At 38.2% G+C, this 18020-nt stretch overlaps 1 long non-coding RNA gene across 3 annotated transcripts in view; it reads right to left on the bottom strand.

Annotated features, from left to right (window-relative positions):
• Positions 1 to 18020, bottom strand: part of LOC149063735 (uncharacterized) — a 60157-nt gene that overhangs the window by 22289 nt on the left and 19848 nt on the right. For all 3 annotated transcript variants that reach the window (XR_016196103.1, XR_016196104.1, XR_016196102.1), the window contains one exon: positions 15139 to 15230. This is a non-coding gene — a long non-coding RNA (uncharacterized LOC149063735). The remainder of the gene's footprint in view (positions 1 to 15138; positions 15231 to 18020) is intronic.

Genomic DNA, 18020 nt, shown 5'->3' with positions numbered 1-18020 from the left:
TCGGGTGTTTTTATTTCATATATTTCGACATTTTTAAAAATGCAGATTAAACTTTATTTTTAGTGCATGTTTTAGCGTCTAATCCGGGCTCTAGTTACAACTTTCTTTCCCGTTTTGAATTCCAGAGACTTTATTTACTTCTAGTATTTGCGTATTTAAACATTTTCTCAGTATGTTACTTGTTTTCATGTATTTTTTTTTGTAACATGATTTAATGCACCAAATTTATATATTTCAGAGAGAATTCTTTCGTTATAATCCGATGCAAATGACTGTATATCTAATATGCGTATTCAATCTCACTAAACCTACGCTCATTATTGAAATTAACTCCACGATCATAAGATATCATGAAAAAAATAAATGAATATTCAAAAAGAATGTGAGTAAAGCATTGAGAAGCAGTTTTATACCCGAAAGTTTTGATAAATTAATTATTTAATGATGTGCCAAGGTTGGGAAGTAGCTGTAGTTTCGCTCGAATAGATTTGTATCAACTGATAAATATCAGTTGTTACAATGCCTTGCCTCGAATAGTAATAATTCCAACAACACTGATTTAATCAACGCACATTATTTACGAAAAAGCTTTGCGATTTTCAAAAAAAATTTACATTTTAGGTGAACCTCAAAATCGCGAGAACATACTGCAACACTTGCAAATTTAAAAAATACAATTAAAATATTAAGGGGCATATATATAGAATGCTTCTCGAGATTCAGAATACTTAGAGTGTTCAACTTGAACATATTGGGACATTTTTAAATACCTAGTGGATGGGTTAGTAATTTCTTCTTAGTACGTTCTGACATTCCGTTACTAAGTTAATCATATCAATATTTCACAAGCGAAAGCAAGTAAATTTTATTGCCTGTTAAAGCTAATCTATATTGATAGAGTTATTTACCATAGAATGCCGAGCATCTATAAACACGCTACAATAATTTCGTTCAAAATTTGGGTATATCCCGCCTTTATGTGCTTTTTATTTAGTTCGGAAAATAGAAAAACTTTGGAGAATGAAAGGAGAAAGTACATTTCTGGGAAGAAAGGGTCAATCACCGGGCGTTACCAGCCTGTCACTTCGGTTCAGCCCCCTCTCGACGGCTTATCATACATGCCAATTACCCATTGTCACATATTGGGGGGAAAGCATTCTAGAATCACGTGACCCTGTGGTCATTTTGAAAAGATTTCGTGAAAATAAGTAGCTTTTTTTGAAGAGGTTTTGTGTTCGACCTTGAGCCGTCGATAGGGTTAAAACAAAAAAACCCAGTTTAAACCAAAAAAAAACCGGTTTTTTTACCAACCCTGCCCATACCCCTATCTTACGAATTTGAAGTGTCAACAGTCTCTCGCTATGCGTATGTATTATTATATGCACGATCAAACTCTGAAAGAAGTACATTTCTCCACCAACAGCATGTTGTCACTTCTAGAAAATGAATTGAAACTTTAATCCCATTAGAATCCAAATTCAGCCCTTGTGTAAGCAAAATGAGATTTGTTTGAAATTTTTTTTACTTAAATCAATGCATTTTTTCAAAATGTGGCAATTTGTTTATCTTCACTATCCAGTCAAATTTTTTGAGGGAAGTGCAAACAATGCATACGTGTTTACCGCATGATCATTATTTTACAGTGTCGTTTTAGTCAAATCACATGTTGATTGGCAATATTTTCACGGGAGGGGGTTTGACCTTTCATCGAAACTGCTACTTGTAAAAAGCTTCATTGAAAGATCTAAAAATGGTAGCTTGACGAAGGTGTGACTGGTGGAAACCATAAAATAATAACACCGATTCAATCAGAAAGTTTTAATAAAACTTATTATGTCACGAATTGTGATATATTTGTTCTATTGATTACACTACTTAACACTGATTTTGTTCTCAGATATTTCAGTGATTTTAGGGTGCTTTTGAGGCACTGGTTCCGAATCTGACATTAATTTTTTTCAGATCGGCTCTAGTTTCTGAGCTAAAGTGAAAGTTGAATTTCAATGGTAATACATCAGCCAAGCGCGGATCTGTGGGAGAAGGTGATCGGCCCTTCCCAAGCAAAATGCTATAATTCATGAAACTTCCTGAACTTTGATTGAATGCCATATTATCATATAAATCCATTGAAAAATTACCTATATCAATGTTTCTGATTAAATAACAAATTCAGGAAAACTACAACTAAAAAAATAAGAAAAACCAGTACATTTTTCCAAAAATTTGGGACAGAAAAAACTGAAAAAGACTATTCCAAAAATACGGGACAAAATAAAGGTACATATGGTCATTCTATTCATAGTGACACTCACTTTATTTATTATTATTGTGTAAAATCACCCCTCCCAACTGCGAGTTCTAGATCCACTCGTGCCACAAGCAGCATAGAAATCACATTGAAACTGTGCGAAATGTAAATCATTAATAAATTTAATATCAATACATAAAGATCGCTTGTCTGATAATATCTATATATATAAAATCGATTTTGTGTGTGTGTGTGTGTGTGTGTGTATGTTCTCTATACAAATCTACAACTTTAGATCAATCATCACCAAATTTTGCATATATACCAAATATGACTCGACATGAACAATAGGCTACTTTAAAATTTGGTAAGGGCAAGTGCCCCAAGTGGGCAAAAAACTGTCTGGCAATAATGGTTTCTGAGCCTCAACAATCACTTTCCGAAATTTTACTTTGGTTACCGTGGTTCCCTAGCAATGCGTTTCAAACATGTATATGCCTTTACAATGGTTTGTCACTTCTTTAACACTGCCAGTATATGTATAATAATTTATGCCATTATAATGGTTTGCCACATTTTCAATACTCCCAGTAATGAGGCTTTTTGAATAGACGTCATAATCATCATTAGCATCACTCTCAGGGTCAGGAAAAGGGTGATTCTCATAGAAATCAGTGTTAAAACTGCCTATTTTACTGTAGAAATGGGGAAATTTGGTGGTTTTCTGTCACATCAATAATTTTAAAAATTGTATTGAATTCTCGACTTTTGAAATATTGAGTTCACTTAGAGATATACGAAGCCCAGGAGATTAAATATGAAGTAATTATCCGGACCTACTTTTGAATTGGATATCCAGGCAATAACACATTGATTTCAACTTTTTATTTATATCTTCTCACACATGAAAATTAGTCTTTGTATTGCCTTGATATTCAACTGCATAAATTCATGTGGGTCAGGATATCGTAGTGTCCAGCTCACATCCATACATAAAGACAGGAAAGACCAACGCATTCATAATTTTAATTTTTGTTTTCATTGATACATCTTTGTCTTTCATTATTATATTAAGCTTTCTCATGGCTGTTTTACCCAGAACTACTCATCTTTTTATTTCTTCTGTGCAAGTTCCCTCTTTTACAATTCTTGATCCTAGGAAATCAAATCTGTCCACAATCTCAAAACTTTCGCCATCTAGTTGAAAACTGTGAATATCTGCCGTAGTCATGATCTTTGTATTTTTCGTATTTAGGTAGAGTACAAGCTTCTCACTTTCTGTTTTTACTCTTGATATAATGTTCTTCAGGTCCTCTTCAGATTCTGCCATCAGAGTTGTGTCATCAGCATATCTAAGGTTGTTGATCATCACTCTTCCTCCAATTTTAACACCTGCCTCTAATTCCTCTAAATCGGATGCTCTCATTATATATTCTCCATAGAGAGTAAATAAGTTTGGTGAAAAGATGCATCCTTGTCGAACCCCTAATTCAAACCATTCAGTTAATCAAAATACTTAGCGCCCCTTAAAGAAAGAAATATATATATATATATTAATTTCTATGTTTCTTTAACTCTAGATTTGTTTATTTCATGAGTCGTGCAGGAAGTCACCATATTGGTTAACGTGGACAAAGTTGTTTGTATGCAAAGTAAGAAAGCCTGGATAACCAAGCAGAGATTGAGATGTAATTCAGAAAGAAAATTCACATTCCTCTGTGGGGAATCGAACCACCAATCTCTCACTGTCCGGGCGAGTGTTCTAACCATTGAACTACAGAGAACAGACATTTTCATTCCTTAGAGCATATATATGGATGCTGAACGGGACTGCGCATGGACAGCCTCCTAGCTCAGCTAATAGCTCTTAAGACGTTAGCCCCCAGATGGCGACATATAGAGAGAAATGATGTCACTCTCCGCTGTTCATACCAGGGTTGTCAAATTTGCTCCCCAGGTAGATACCCATTCCCTCCCCCCCCCCCCCCCGGCTGGGTTTTTTACCCTAAAATGTGAATTTTCTTTCCGAACTACATCTCGATCTCCGCTTGGTTATCCAGGATTTCGTACTTCGTATGAACAGCAGAGAGTGATATCGTTTCTCTCTACAGTTTGCATGTCCCTCAAAGAAAGAGGGAGATATCATGTGATCCAAAAAACCACATTGAAGAAAACCCAGGCAGCGCTGGGTTTTCTTCAATGTTTAGCTAGTGGTGAATACAATAGGAAAGTAAATAAAAAGTTGAAAGAAAAATTTTCATGCAAAAATTAATGACTGCAGACTATACTGAAATATTGATATTATGCATCATCTCAAAAACTAGAGTCAATTCGGCAAAACCAACCCAGTTTTGAAATTTGCAGCCCCAATATACCCTAAAACCACTGAAATTTCCTTTGGAAACATGGAAATGCTTTTTTTTTCTGGTTTAAAATTTGGCTATTTTAATCTACTCATAAACGTTTAGTTTTATGGCTGTTATTAGAGCCAGTGTATTATTCGAAAAAACAATTTTGAAGAATAACTTCATCCCTCTAAAAAGATTTTAAGGGTAGTTTGGTGAAAGGAACATATTTCTTTTTTTAAAATGAGCACAAATTTGATCTATCACCATGGCCTATTTACTTCCGAGTAAGTTGTGCCGGAAGTGTGAGTGACGTCCAGTGCATATAAGGTGCATGTCACAGTATTCTTGTATGCTGAATGGCATCAAATTAGAAATTATAACAAAAAATTAAGAAATAGATGCAGTATTTTCTGGAGTAAAAAACAAAACAACTAATGCTTTTCATACCTCTGTAAAGCTGACATTGTGAGATGCAAAGAACATATTCTGATTGACTGGTAAAAAAAGTTTTTTCTCTTTCCCGAAAAGTGTGAGAGAGAGAAAAAACTGGTTTTCATACCTCTTTTGTTTTCTGAATTTCTTTGTGAGGGTTATTACATTTTAAACATTTTCAAAAATGCCAAGTTATATGTTTGGTGAATTTGGCAGGATTTTGAAGTGACGTCATCAATTTTCAAAGTGTTATAACTCATTAATTATGGGGTAGATTAAAAAACTGAAAACACTTTTCCATATTAGTTTTTCACAAGGAAACACGTGTGTAATTATTGGGCAGTTGATAGTTACCACCCTGTATAACGTAATGGAAAAATTACATGTTTTAATAAACTGGTACACTATTTAATTAATAAATCTACTTGGTGAGACATATCATCGCTGTTCCACCTAGTACCTTACCAAGGTGCAAAACAATGCAGTGAAGCATATTTTAGGGACAACGGTCTTAATTAAAATAGCAATATATATTTTGCGCCTCAAACTTTTTTCTTAGTTTCAAAAACAGAATTGGGGGATTGTCATGATTGTGGAGTCTGGTTTACAAAGCTGTTTTAAAAAATCTAATGGAATTTTCAACAAGTTCCTGATTAGTCTCTTGAAGGGGAAAAGATGTATTTTTAGATTTCCGTTGTGGCTTCACCTTACAAAGGTCCCCCCAAATAGAGATATTGTCTAGGAGCCTCATAGGAGGCTTTACGATTACTTACCAGGTATCTGGAACAAGGTCCATGAAACTCCGAAAAAATGCTCAGTTGTGTATGTATGGTTTATTACAATTTTTAAGTCCACACACATACGTTGCACTCAGGGAAGAGGGCCACTCGAGACAAAATCTCTACCTGAGTGAGACCTATTTCTGTGTGCCCGATGTCCCCCAATTAAAAAAAACTTTTGTTTCAATTGCTTTGTTTTGATGCGTTCAAAGGAACAGCGATATTTTATGTCATAAAATTCGTCAAAAAATTTAAAATGATATTTTATTTCATAAAATATAATTTTGAATTTTTTTTGCTCTTTCACTTCAGATTTGGCGCTCTTCCTAGAGCGGGCACAAATAAGTTTCAAATTTCCCCCCCCCCCCATTCCAGCTTTGGATATGACGCTTCTCCTAAAGAGGGCAGAAATCATTTTCTCTAATTTCTTATGCTCTTTTACGTCAGATTTGGCAAACCTACTAGAAAAAGGGCAGAATTGTTTTCTTCTAATTTTTTTCGCCCCTCCTACAACAGGCACAAATGATTTTTCCTTATTTTTTCCCGTATTATTTTTTACGCATATAGCCGTACTGCCCGTCGATTCTTTTCCTTTCAAAAACTAAACGTAATATTACATACACTTAAATCAGTGTTTCCCGAAGTGGGCAACATCGCCCCCTGGCGGGCAATGGAATGGTTCAGAAGGGAGATACATTTCTACTATATTGTCCGATATCAGACACAAAAAAATTTCCGACCACCTTATGACGCTCGTATTCATTCAACATCGGAATGATTACCTGAATTTCGTTATGTCGAACTGCGTCGACAAACGTATACCATTTCTACGTCGAACGGTATCGAAATCTCTACATCATTCTATATCGTGTGCTACTGGGGATAGGCTCCTATGTGTTTGCTTGAGTTGGGGGGGGGGGGGGGGGGGCAATGAGAAAAAAAAAATTCTAAAGAAGGGGGACGGTGGAACAAAAAGTTTGGGAAACTATGACTTAAACCTTCAATTTTTTTGGAAAAAACCTAACACCCCCCCCCCCCCCCCACAGAAGAAAAAAAATTGAAACCCCCCAGAAAATTCTGCGTATGCCTATGATACTTCATGTAGTATTTTGTGGATTATGTGAGGAAATTCATTTGTTTCAACTTGGGTGCATGTGTAGCAGAATTCAAATACACTGCTGGCCACCGTAAATGCAACACCCTGAAGGAAGCATGCAAATAATATGAAATTTACAACATGCATTAGCGGAGGTGAGATATGCAAATGATTAGAATTTCAGCGCAGACGCACATCACGCGTGCCCGTGGCGCCACTTCAAAGCGCTATTTAAGGCTTGGAGATTTCGACGATTTGAAGTACGGCAATTGTGTTTTTCTTGTGTTTTTTTCAAAAAAACGATCAATTATGCCTCGTAGAAAACAGCGATCATCTTTTGATCAAGTATCCGAGTTCGACAGAGGAAGGATAGTGGCCTACCGAGATTGTGGATTATCTTTCAGGGAAATCGGTAGTCGTGTTGGACGAAACCAAACAACTGTAATGCGGATATGTGATCATTGGATGCAGGAGGGTACGACGGACCGACGTGTTCGATTGCATCCACCTCCGTGCACCACTTCACGTGATGACAGGCGTATTGTGCGTATGGCAGTGACGGATCGCTCAGCCACATCACGAACCATAGCACAGCACATTCAGTCTGTACCGCATCATCCAGTGTCTGCGCGCACCATTCGACGCCGTTTACAGCAGAGTGGTCTGTCCGCAAGACGTCCATTGCTTCGTCTACCATTGACGCAGAACCACAGACGTCTCCGCCGCCAATGGTGCGATGAAAGAAGGATGTGGACAGCACTATGGAATGAAATTGTCTTTACTGACGAGTCACGCTTCTGTCTGCAACACCACGATGGTCGGATTCGAGTCTGGAGACACCGTGGAGAGAGGATGCTGAACAGCTGCGTTATGCACCGCCACACTGGTCCTGCACCGGGTATCATGGTATGGGGCGGTATTGGATATCACTCTCGCACTCCTCTAGTACGCATTGCCGGTACTTTAAAAAGCCAGCGCTACATCTCCGAGGTGTTGGAGCCAGTTGTCCTTCCTTACCTTTAGGGCTTGCCCACAGCCATATTTCAACAGGATAATGCGCGACCACACGTGGCACGCATTGCCCAAAGGTTCTTCGTCAATCGCCAGATTAAATTGCTTCCCTGGCCAGCTCGCTCTCCGGATCTTTCGCCGATAGAAAACATGTGGTCCATGGTTGCTCAACGATTGACCCAGATTACATCCCCAGCTGCCACACCAGATCAACTTTGGCAACGCGTGGAAGTTGCTTGGTCTGCTGTACCCCAAGAACACATCCAAAGTCTCTTTGAATCAATGCCGAGGCGTGTGGTAGCGGTGATCTCCAACAATGGCGGCTACTCTGGCTACTGATTTTGGCAGGAACCACACTTCACAGAAGTCTATAAATTTAATCATTTGATGCTTGGTCAACATGTTATCTACAAAATAAATATTGTTGCGATATCTCTTGTCTTTCTTGGTGTTGCAATTTGGGTGGCCAGCAGTGTATTACAGAACAGGAAAAGTTAACAAATGAGAGAATTGTGTAACACCCAATCAGCTAATGGTAAATTACTAATTCCCAAATATCAATATCCCTCACCACATAAGCAAAGTTCAAAGCAAAAAATTGCTAAATTCAGTCTTTTTTAATTGTAAACCATTGGAAAATGTGGTCTGCTAACCAAGAATAATATCTTTGAGATATCAGCCAGGTAAAATATCTCTTCAGAATGATTCTTAAATTCTTTACTAGTACACTTAGTTCTAGATTAACTTAGTTTAATATTCAATTATAATTATTACAATAATGCAGTACACATGCACTCACACACAGTAACGATACGTGAACGGGACAAGAACGTTGCCAGATTTATTTTTTTTCTTGCACATGACTTTTCTGACAAGGAAGAATTTATTTGTGAGGCATTTCAGTAATATATTTAACACTCCCTCCAATTCTTGCTTGTCAACAAATATACAGTTTATCCATACAGTTAATCAAGTTTTTAAGCTTTTCAAATCTGTCCCTGGGTAAAGCCTTGGTGAAGATGTCTGCTGATTGTTCATTAGTACTGATGAATTCAATGTTAACAGTTCTGTCTTGGAACTTGCCACGTATGAAATGGAACCTTACATCAATGTGCTTTGTACGCTTGTGGTACACAGGATTTTTAATTAACTTGATAGCACTTTGATTGTCGATATACAAGGTAACACCTTTATCACAAATTGATGACTGATTTACTTCGCATAGAAACTGGCGAAGCCATACAACTTCTTTCACAGCAGTAGATCAAGGTTTCTAGAATATATAAGGTTAAGTATTAGAAAGCGCGCGCTTCAGAATGAAACTGGTTTTGACGTCACCCGATTCCTCACGTGACCCACTCAAACGGGAGCATAATGCAAAATTTTTGGTTTTTCAAGAATTTTTTTGCATAGTTTTCATGCTCAGGACTTCATCATTTTTTTTAAGCGAATGCCACAAAAACCGCTTATTGTCAAGATATTTTTTTTTATTTTTAAAAAATTTATTTGATTTTTAATGAATTTTTTTCCCAACTCATGTATGCAATGTTAAGTCAATGGAAGCAGCTTCTCTCTTCCACGAGAGGGAAATTCTAGAAACCATGAGAGGGAAATTATCAGGAACGCGTCTTTACGGAGAAAAAAACATACAGGGAAAGAAAAATATTAGATACATTTGAAAGTGTTTAATAATTTTGGGTGAATTAAAAAAAATTTCTTGGTAATAACAGTTATTATTGTTTATTATTAATTATTTATTGTTTATTATTAATTATTATTATTTTGAACTCACCCACACAGGAGCAAGATTCCCCCAGACCCCCCTAAATGATGGGCCGGGGGGGGGGGTACGTTTTTCCTGAAAAATAACACTATAATTTCGGTTACTATAATTTGGAAGAACACTAAAATGTTCTTCCGAAGGCCTCCACTATCTGGCAGGCTACATTGCTTTCAAGTGCAGAGACATCGATTCCACAATTGGAACTCCATCTGGGCAATTGATGAGAACACCTTGTCAAAGTTCATCCCAACTCGGGTGGATTTGCAAACTTTCGAGAGGAGGATTCCTAATTCCATCCCAAAATTGACTTGAAAAAATCAGAAACTGGGAAATCATTTTTGCTGGACTGCACGGAACCTCATTCCGCTCTGAGAAAAAAATAATTAAATCTCTGTGCGAAACAATATCATCAAAATATCCCGAAGTGAATGAAAAATTATAAACACTTAATGCACGAGTAAGAACATTCATCAGAATAAGGCAAATAAATTTTCAGGCAAAAGTTAGGAAAGCTTCGGAAAGAGCCCAAAAGAAAACTCATAGATGGCAAGCTTAAAAAAAATGAATGAATAACACAATATTTTAACCTTCGCTTCAATTCCCCACATCTTTAAAATAGTTCTTTCATTTCATCTCATTTATCTTTAATAGTGTTATTTTTCTTTTCCATACATAACGAAACCTCACTACAACGATACTAGATACAGCGATAAATCCCTCTTCCACGCTATTTTCTCAAGTCTGGTTTGGAAATGTCTATACTCTAATGTTAAACTGCTGCCTCTCGATTTCACAATAATCCTTGTGAAACAATATTTTTTCTTGTCCCACATTGTATCGTTATATCGAGGTTCACTGAAATTTAATGCATAGCTCCATAAACTTCGGCCCGCAAGCCAGTCTGATCCACTCAATAATTTTATTCGGCTCGCTGTACGATTTCGAAAAAAATTATATTTATAAATACGCTTTAAGACAGGCATCTTCAACCTGTTCCTCGCGAGCACCATGGTGCTACCTGAACCACCCAGAGTGCTCAATACTCGTGTCTGATGTCATGCTCACGAGCACTTGATTAACAATTCCAATTAAACACCTTGTACACATTGCATTCAAGGATTGAAATCATCCTGATTTCAGGCATTCGTATGTCAAACTTGCTGTAAGGGTGCTCTTCTTTTGATGATGAGTACAGGCAGTGCTTGTGACTAGAAAAAGGTTGAAAACCCCTACTTTATAATACGTTTGGTTAAACCTAGCATGCACAACTTCCGGCCCCCCAGGGCCGAAATTAGGCAGCTGCAAAGGGTACGATCGCACCGGGCTGCAAAATATTAGGGGCCGTAAAAATGAGTTTTACTGCATTGATTATGTATAATATTTTACGCTAACTATATACTTTGAAAAGTCAAAACTTGAAATTTTATTGAATCCATTGATGAAAAATATGTCGATTTATTAAAAGACACACACATATGGTAGTGAATCTGCAGCCCCCCACATCCTTGGATGGGGGCCTTAATTTTTGAAAGGACCCCGAGACTAAGATTTTTATCTAGCTTCTTTGGTTGAAATTTATATTTTTATATATGAAATGATTTATTTTTTTATAACTAAAGCCCCTACAGCCCGGTCTGCCTCTCCCATAAATTAGCCATGGCCTTAACACTGTGATGAGCCCTCGGTGCAAGGGACTCACCCTATCAGACTTAAAGCGCCAGTCATCCCGATTCAAAATCTTATTTCACAGTATTAGACATCAGAGCCACAACCAGATGTTTGGTCAGCCGAAGCAAGCATGCATTTTGGAGCCTCCTCATAATGTTGAAGAAGAGATTAAAAAATGAAATTTGCACCCCCTCTAGCACAGCGCCCGGGGCACCAGACCCGCCTGCACCCCCCCCCCCCCCCAGTTGCAGCCCTGTTATACATTATATTGTTTTACATATTTCTCGTGAACGTGAAGCTTTGTAACCACCTGCACTGCCCATACCCAGTCTGCCCATGCGCTAGAACGGCTCTACTTACTGAAGCCTCCTACTCGGAAAGATTTTTTACGGATCCAAATTCGAAGACCCTAGGCCGCCTCTAAAAGAAATTTTGGTGGATTTATAGAGCAAAAATTAGTTAACCTCTGGGCCCAACCCCTATCACCAGGACCACAAAACTGTTCTTGCACCGGGCCGCTGAATGACTAAATCCGGTCCTGCCCCCGGGCCATAGGCACTGGAACCTGGGGTTGAGGAAGTTCGAGCCCCTCCCTGATAAATTTTACGAGGGGGCTGAGCCCCCCCCCCATAAGTAATAAATATACAATGCAACAACCACTGCCCCTCCCGCATAAGGGCTAGAGTCCCGTATGTACGGGACAACCAGTCCCTCACCCATAGTGGTGGGATGACAAGAGATTCCATACGGCTCGCGAAAAAGTGTTGTTAAGAAAGTACCTAGTGCTTACAACACGATAACTGTATCAAAGAGAGTTTGTGGCCCACAGCTAAAAAGTACACGCCTGGGTAACACGTATGTGAAATCGAATTATATTATATAATGCACTAATGATTGCGATGCAGTAGTAACTATGCAGAAATTATTCAAGCATCAATTAAACATTTTGAAATCAATTTTATCCCTGTTTTCATTGTCATATGGCCTGCAAACTGAAGAGTTTGAACATCCATGTCTGGACCCAAATCAGACACGGGGGGTATCCGTGACCTGGATCAAAGACGTTTTGTTAATCAGTGAATGCATGTTATTTAAATGTTGGAGCTCCTGGGCAGGGTCGTAACCCGGAGGGGAACAGGTGGGTCTGGTGCTCCGGATCCTGAGCTAAATTTTATCCTCTAACCTTTCTTTCGACATTACAAGGGGACGCCAAAATACTTGCTTGCTCCGACTGACCAAGTATCTATTTGCGGTCCTGCCCCACATGCGGAAAATCAGGTCCTGTTCTATGTTCAACAAGTAATGTGGGCAGGATGCTTGCCGCAACCGATGCTTGGTCAGCAAAGCAAGTACATATTCTGGCGTTCCCTTGTAATCAGGGTCGCAACTAGGGGAGGGGGGGGCAGGTGGGTGTCGTGCCCAGGGCATGGCCCCCCACAAGGGGTGGGCTGGCAAGGCTCCAGCCCCGGGGTCCCAGGACGATTTTCATTATTTTTGTTTTTCACGCTATAAATCCATCATAAAAGGGCCCGTGAAAATCTGGTCGGGGGGGTCCGCAAAAGATTCCAGCCTAGGGGGCCCCACTCCAGGATGTTGGGGCCATGACCCAGGGCGCTGGACCAGAGGGGGCGCAAATTTTATTCCCAAACCTCTCCTTCAACATTACAAGGGGGCGCTAAAATGTGCACTTGCCCCGGGTGACCAAACATCTAGTTGCGGCCCTGCTTGTAATGCTGATTGAAGGAGAGGTGAAAGGGTGAAATTTGCCCCCCCCCCCCCCCAGACCAAACCCGCCTGCTCTCCCCTAGTTGCAGCTCTGAATGTAAGGCCAAGTTATAAGAAAAAGATGAAAACATAACTTATTCCAATTTATACATTCCCACTGAACGTTGAATATCAAAAGGCCATCATTTATGGGGAAAATGTTTTCCCCCATTCTGAACAGCATCTGGTACAGGTTACTTGATGTACGCACTGCAATGCTGACAATATAGTGATCGCGATTGTACATTTTGGCACAATTCTCATCTTTAATTATTCTCATTCCTTTGCTTACAATAGTTCCTTCAGAGAATAAGTTCCTCTTTAAGCCATGCACATACAGTACATTGGTCATCAAGCCTTCAACCCATTTACTGTTGACATATTTGAGAATCTTTACCTCATCCTTTCCCTTGATGGGGAGCTCAGTATTGTTGCCAAGGCGAACTTTGTCACCACAATCCAACCGTACGAAGTTACACAAAATTTTACGATCAAAGGTCATATGTGCAGATGCACCACTATCAAAGATCTATTGATCTCCAGTGCAGTGGCCCGACTCCAGCAACTGAGCGTTAAAGGCATAGTTGGCTGCGTCACTGTTGGTACCCGGGTTTTTATATTCCTACCTCTTTTTGCTCTGCAATCTCTAGCAAAGTGACCTTTCTTTCGACAGGAATAGCATGTAATGTTGGCTCAGTTGACTTTGGGTTGGTTTGTCTTTAGCCTTGAATGACTGGCTGAAAAATTTGGCCTACTATGATTCACGAAGGACGCCGACTCGTTTTGTCCGTTCTTAGATAACTCAGTTTCTTCATCGATGAGCCTGGCTATTAAGTTGGCTATATTTTGCTTGCTTTCGTCCATCGATAGAAATGCTTGCCAAAAGCTCAGATATTTTGCCGGAAGAGTTCCTAGGATTTTTGTTATCAGTGTAGCGTCACTGATGCTTTCACCAGAGTTCTTTATTTGATGGCCAAGGTTCTCGACTTTAGCGATGTACCGCACTACAGTATCACTTGGATCAATTTTCATTTGGTGGAATTTGTCCAACAACAACATCTTGTTGAAATCAGATTTCTGCTGGAACACTGAGTCTAACTTCTTTAGCATCTCTGCGGAACTGGTGCAGCTTTCGACGAGCGTGATTTGTTTCATGTCCATCACTGCAGTGATGGTAAACATCGCCACTGCATCGCTCCTTTCCCACTTTTCAAGATCGGTTTCGACGTCAGGCCTGGATGTGGTTCCGGTCGCAACGCCATATACACCTTTTGAATTCAGGGCAAATCCTATTTGGAACCTCCACTGTGAATAATTATCACCATTGAATTTATTCATATTGGAAACATCCACTCCGGCCATTGTACTTATAGTAGTGTGAACTTTAGGCTTAGCTGCCGGTGTGTTACTGCCGCGACTAATATAGCAACAAATGCAAAAAAAACTTACAAAACTAAGTCTGCGCGTGTCCTGGGCCCATAATCTCTTAAATTATTTACTAGTACACTTAGTTCTAGATTAACTTAGTTTAATATTCAATTATAGTTATTACAATAATGCAGTACACATGCTCTCACACACAGTGACGATCGGCATATATATATACGTGAACGTTGCCATTTTTTTTTTCTTGCACATGACTTTTCTGACAAGGAAGAATTTAATTGAGAGGCATTTCAGTAATATATTTAACAATGATTACTTCCGGTATTTGTGACTAATTCAAGTGATTTTTTTTAAATCACAAAAAACAATCCATGATTGTTCTACTGTCTGAGACCACTTATAGTAATGAATATTTGTACAAGTTACATGTGTGCTTCAATCAAAGATACTCAATTTCTACCTACTCCCTTATTAAAGATGAATGGGCACACAATATATATACATTATTGCCGATAAAATGCTTAATATGTTCTCAGCTCGAATGATAAGGGTGGGGGAAGATTCATAAGCTTATACATTGCCATTGAAAACAAAACTCTTACTAAAAAGGAAAAAATCTCTACCTGTAGTTTGATAAGAGAGGCGTATATTTTGTTTCCAGAACATTTTCTTCGATCATCCAGTATACAGTGCAGAGCTGCCATTCTGAAAAATTCTAAAACATTCTTCAAATAATTGCTTCAAAGCACTGAATAGGCATACATCAATAACATCAGCTCCTCACACTTTCCCTAACAAACATTGGCAGTATCCCCCCCCCCCTTTTGGAGCAGTGGTGCATACTTCGAGAACACTGGCTCTTATTTTATAGGCTCTTTAGGCTATTGCAAAGCTGTACAAAGAATTAAATACAGTAGATCCTGATCATCACATTTTAACAAAAAAACCTTGTAAGAGGGAAAATACTTTAACCACTTGTTTCTTTTTTCTGCCATATTGTGTCCAAAAATAAGTACACTTTTGATAAACCATTTTGTATTCAAATTGATTATATAAATTTTCAAATCCACAGTCAAAACTGTTACAAGTATTGAATCTATTAATTTATGACCATTTTCAAAATTACAGCAAGAAAATTTTATTTTCACTTAAAGTTGGCATTTTTCCAAAGAAATGAATATATACGAGTCACTCATTCTTTTTTTATTTTAGCACAACTGAAAAGAAACAGTACTCGCAATGTGTGACACATAGAACAAGTACCAACTAAATTCACTCCTTTTCCCGTATAACAAAAAAAAGCAGTAAAACCTGACAATGAAACCGGTTTACATTTGTTTTCTGATTCAATCTTTGCTGGACTATTATAGCCATCTATTACAAACACTGAAAACTAAAAAATGGGAGAAAGCTAAGCAAATCAATGGATTGGCAAAATTTTGAAAATGAAGCAGGACTAAAAAAGATTATCTTTAATATACGGGGCAATTTTTCAATAAATTCTGAAAATTTTATCAAAAATGGTTAGAAAAAATAATCTATGTGCATAAAAGTGGATTTCTGTGTGTTCTCTATTCAAATCTACAATTTTAGATTTATCACAGCCAAATTTTGCATAAATACCAAACGCGACCCGACTAACGATAGGTTACTTCAAAAGTTTGTCAGAGCTGGGCAAATGCCCTAAATGTGCAAAAAACTGTTGGCAACAATAGTTTCTAGACCTCAACAATCACTTTCGGAATGTTTATATTCGGTTACTGTTGTTCACTAGTAATGCATATGCCTTTACAATGGTTTGTTACCTCTTCAATGCTGCCAGTATTATGTATAATGGTTTCTCACTTTTCAATCCTCCCAGTAATCGATGAAAACCCAGGCAGTGTGCCAAGTGTGCTAAATAAATTTCCTTCGCAAATAAGTCCATTCAAAACTTTTCTAAAGTATATGTCGCTGCTAAAGCATGTATTACTGAAGTGACAAAACCAATTATACAATTAACTGTTTTTCAAAATATGCTCATAAACACTGGAAGCCTATGAAGCAAGAATTTTTTGCTGCTTAAATGATATCTTCACCCTTTTATACCAAAAAAGTGTAGAATATAATAAGGGTCCTATGAAAAAAAGGAAAAAAACAGTTTATCTCTAGCAATACTGGGAAGGCTCTTGGAGCATGCGACCAGTGCAGACACACTAGGCAACGCTCTAGGTGGGGCTGACAGAGACTTTGGGGTGACTCTTTTTTTGTTTTTACAAACTAGAAATTCACTATGGGAGGCCCCTGCTTCAAGATGAGGGGGGAACCATGGAGGCTATGCACAGGCCACAAGGTCAGAATTTTTCCTCTTACTTTTTCTTTACTGAATTTACAGTGCAAAAATAATTATTCTAATAGCAACCTGCAAGTCTGATTTTGAACATAGACATAAAACTTGGGAACCCTTACATTAGAGGTTACAGGTGCAGCAGGCTACTTTGGGGCACAGGACAATTCTCATCATTGTTTATTTTTTCATGTAATACATATGCTATAGAAAGGCCCCTTGGAAGTTTGGCCTAGGAGCCCTGCTTCAGGATGTGGAAGCAATGAAGAGGAAGAGACCAAATCCAAGATACAAGGACAAAAAAAGCTTTGTCCACCAAAAAAAACGTGGTCCTGATACCAAAACATATGCCCATAAATGTAGATATTTTTTTCTTGGGTCGCCCTTGTTCACTGGTGTCAATCCAAATTTATCGTGACGTGAAATTGTCACAACCAGCAACCACATGCAGCTAGATGCAAAAAAGCAGATATTTTAGCTGGATTTTTTATGGATTCAACTAATCGGAGGGTTTAACAAAGGATGCAAGTAGATATTTTCTTAGTCTATTCTTTGATAGCCTGTGCCGACGATGATGATGGCAGTTGTGATACTACTAGCACTTTACCGTACACCAACTCCAGTAATATTGCCATACAGCAATTTACTGAATATAGTTGGAATGAAGGTTCTATTTATCAATGGTTGCTTTAGGTTCATTGGCAAATAAATTATCTGTGTTCTTTATCCAGGATCAAACCGGCTGAAGAAAGCCTTTAAGTTTATAGCTGAGCATCTTACCAAAGCGTCACAAGCCATTGCCAACAATAGTGATTATGTTGTCTATAATGAATATATTGGTTGTGTTCATGATTTGGTAATGATGCTGATGATAATAATTATATGGTGATGGTTATAATAATAGTTCTCATGGCTGTTGCAGAAACGGCATTGACGATGGAGTTGATAAAAATTATGTTCACGATAAAAATTATTATGTTCATATGGTAGTGATGATGATATCATGATTATAATAGCAGTGGCTGTGGCATAAATGGCAATAATTATAATATAAATGATAATAGTAGACCCCATGGTTGTGGCAGAAACAGCAAATACAATGATGACAGTGATGTTTATGGTTGTGCCTGTGGTTATGACACTAACTCCAGTAATAATTGCCATACAGCAATTTACCAC

Source organism: Pholcus phalangioides, unplaced genomic scaffold (genome assembly GCF_987345545.1).
Source record: "Pholcus phalangioides strain wild (caught in Gottingen) unplaced genomic scaffold, Ppha-v1.0 ptg000049l_1, whole genome shotgun sequence".
NCBI lineage: Eukaryota > Metazoa > Arthropoda > Arachnida > Araneae > Pholcidae > Pholcus > Pholcus phalangioides.
Note: the sequence above shows the minus strand (reverse complement) of the source record. Positions and strands in the feature narration are given on the sequence as shown.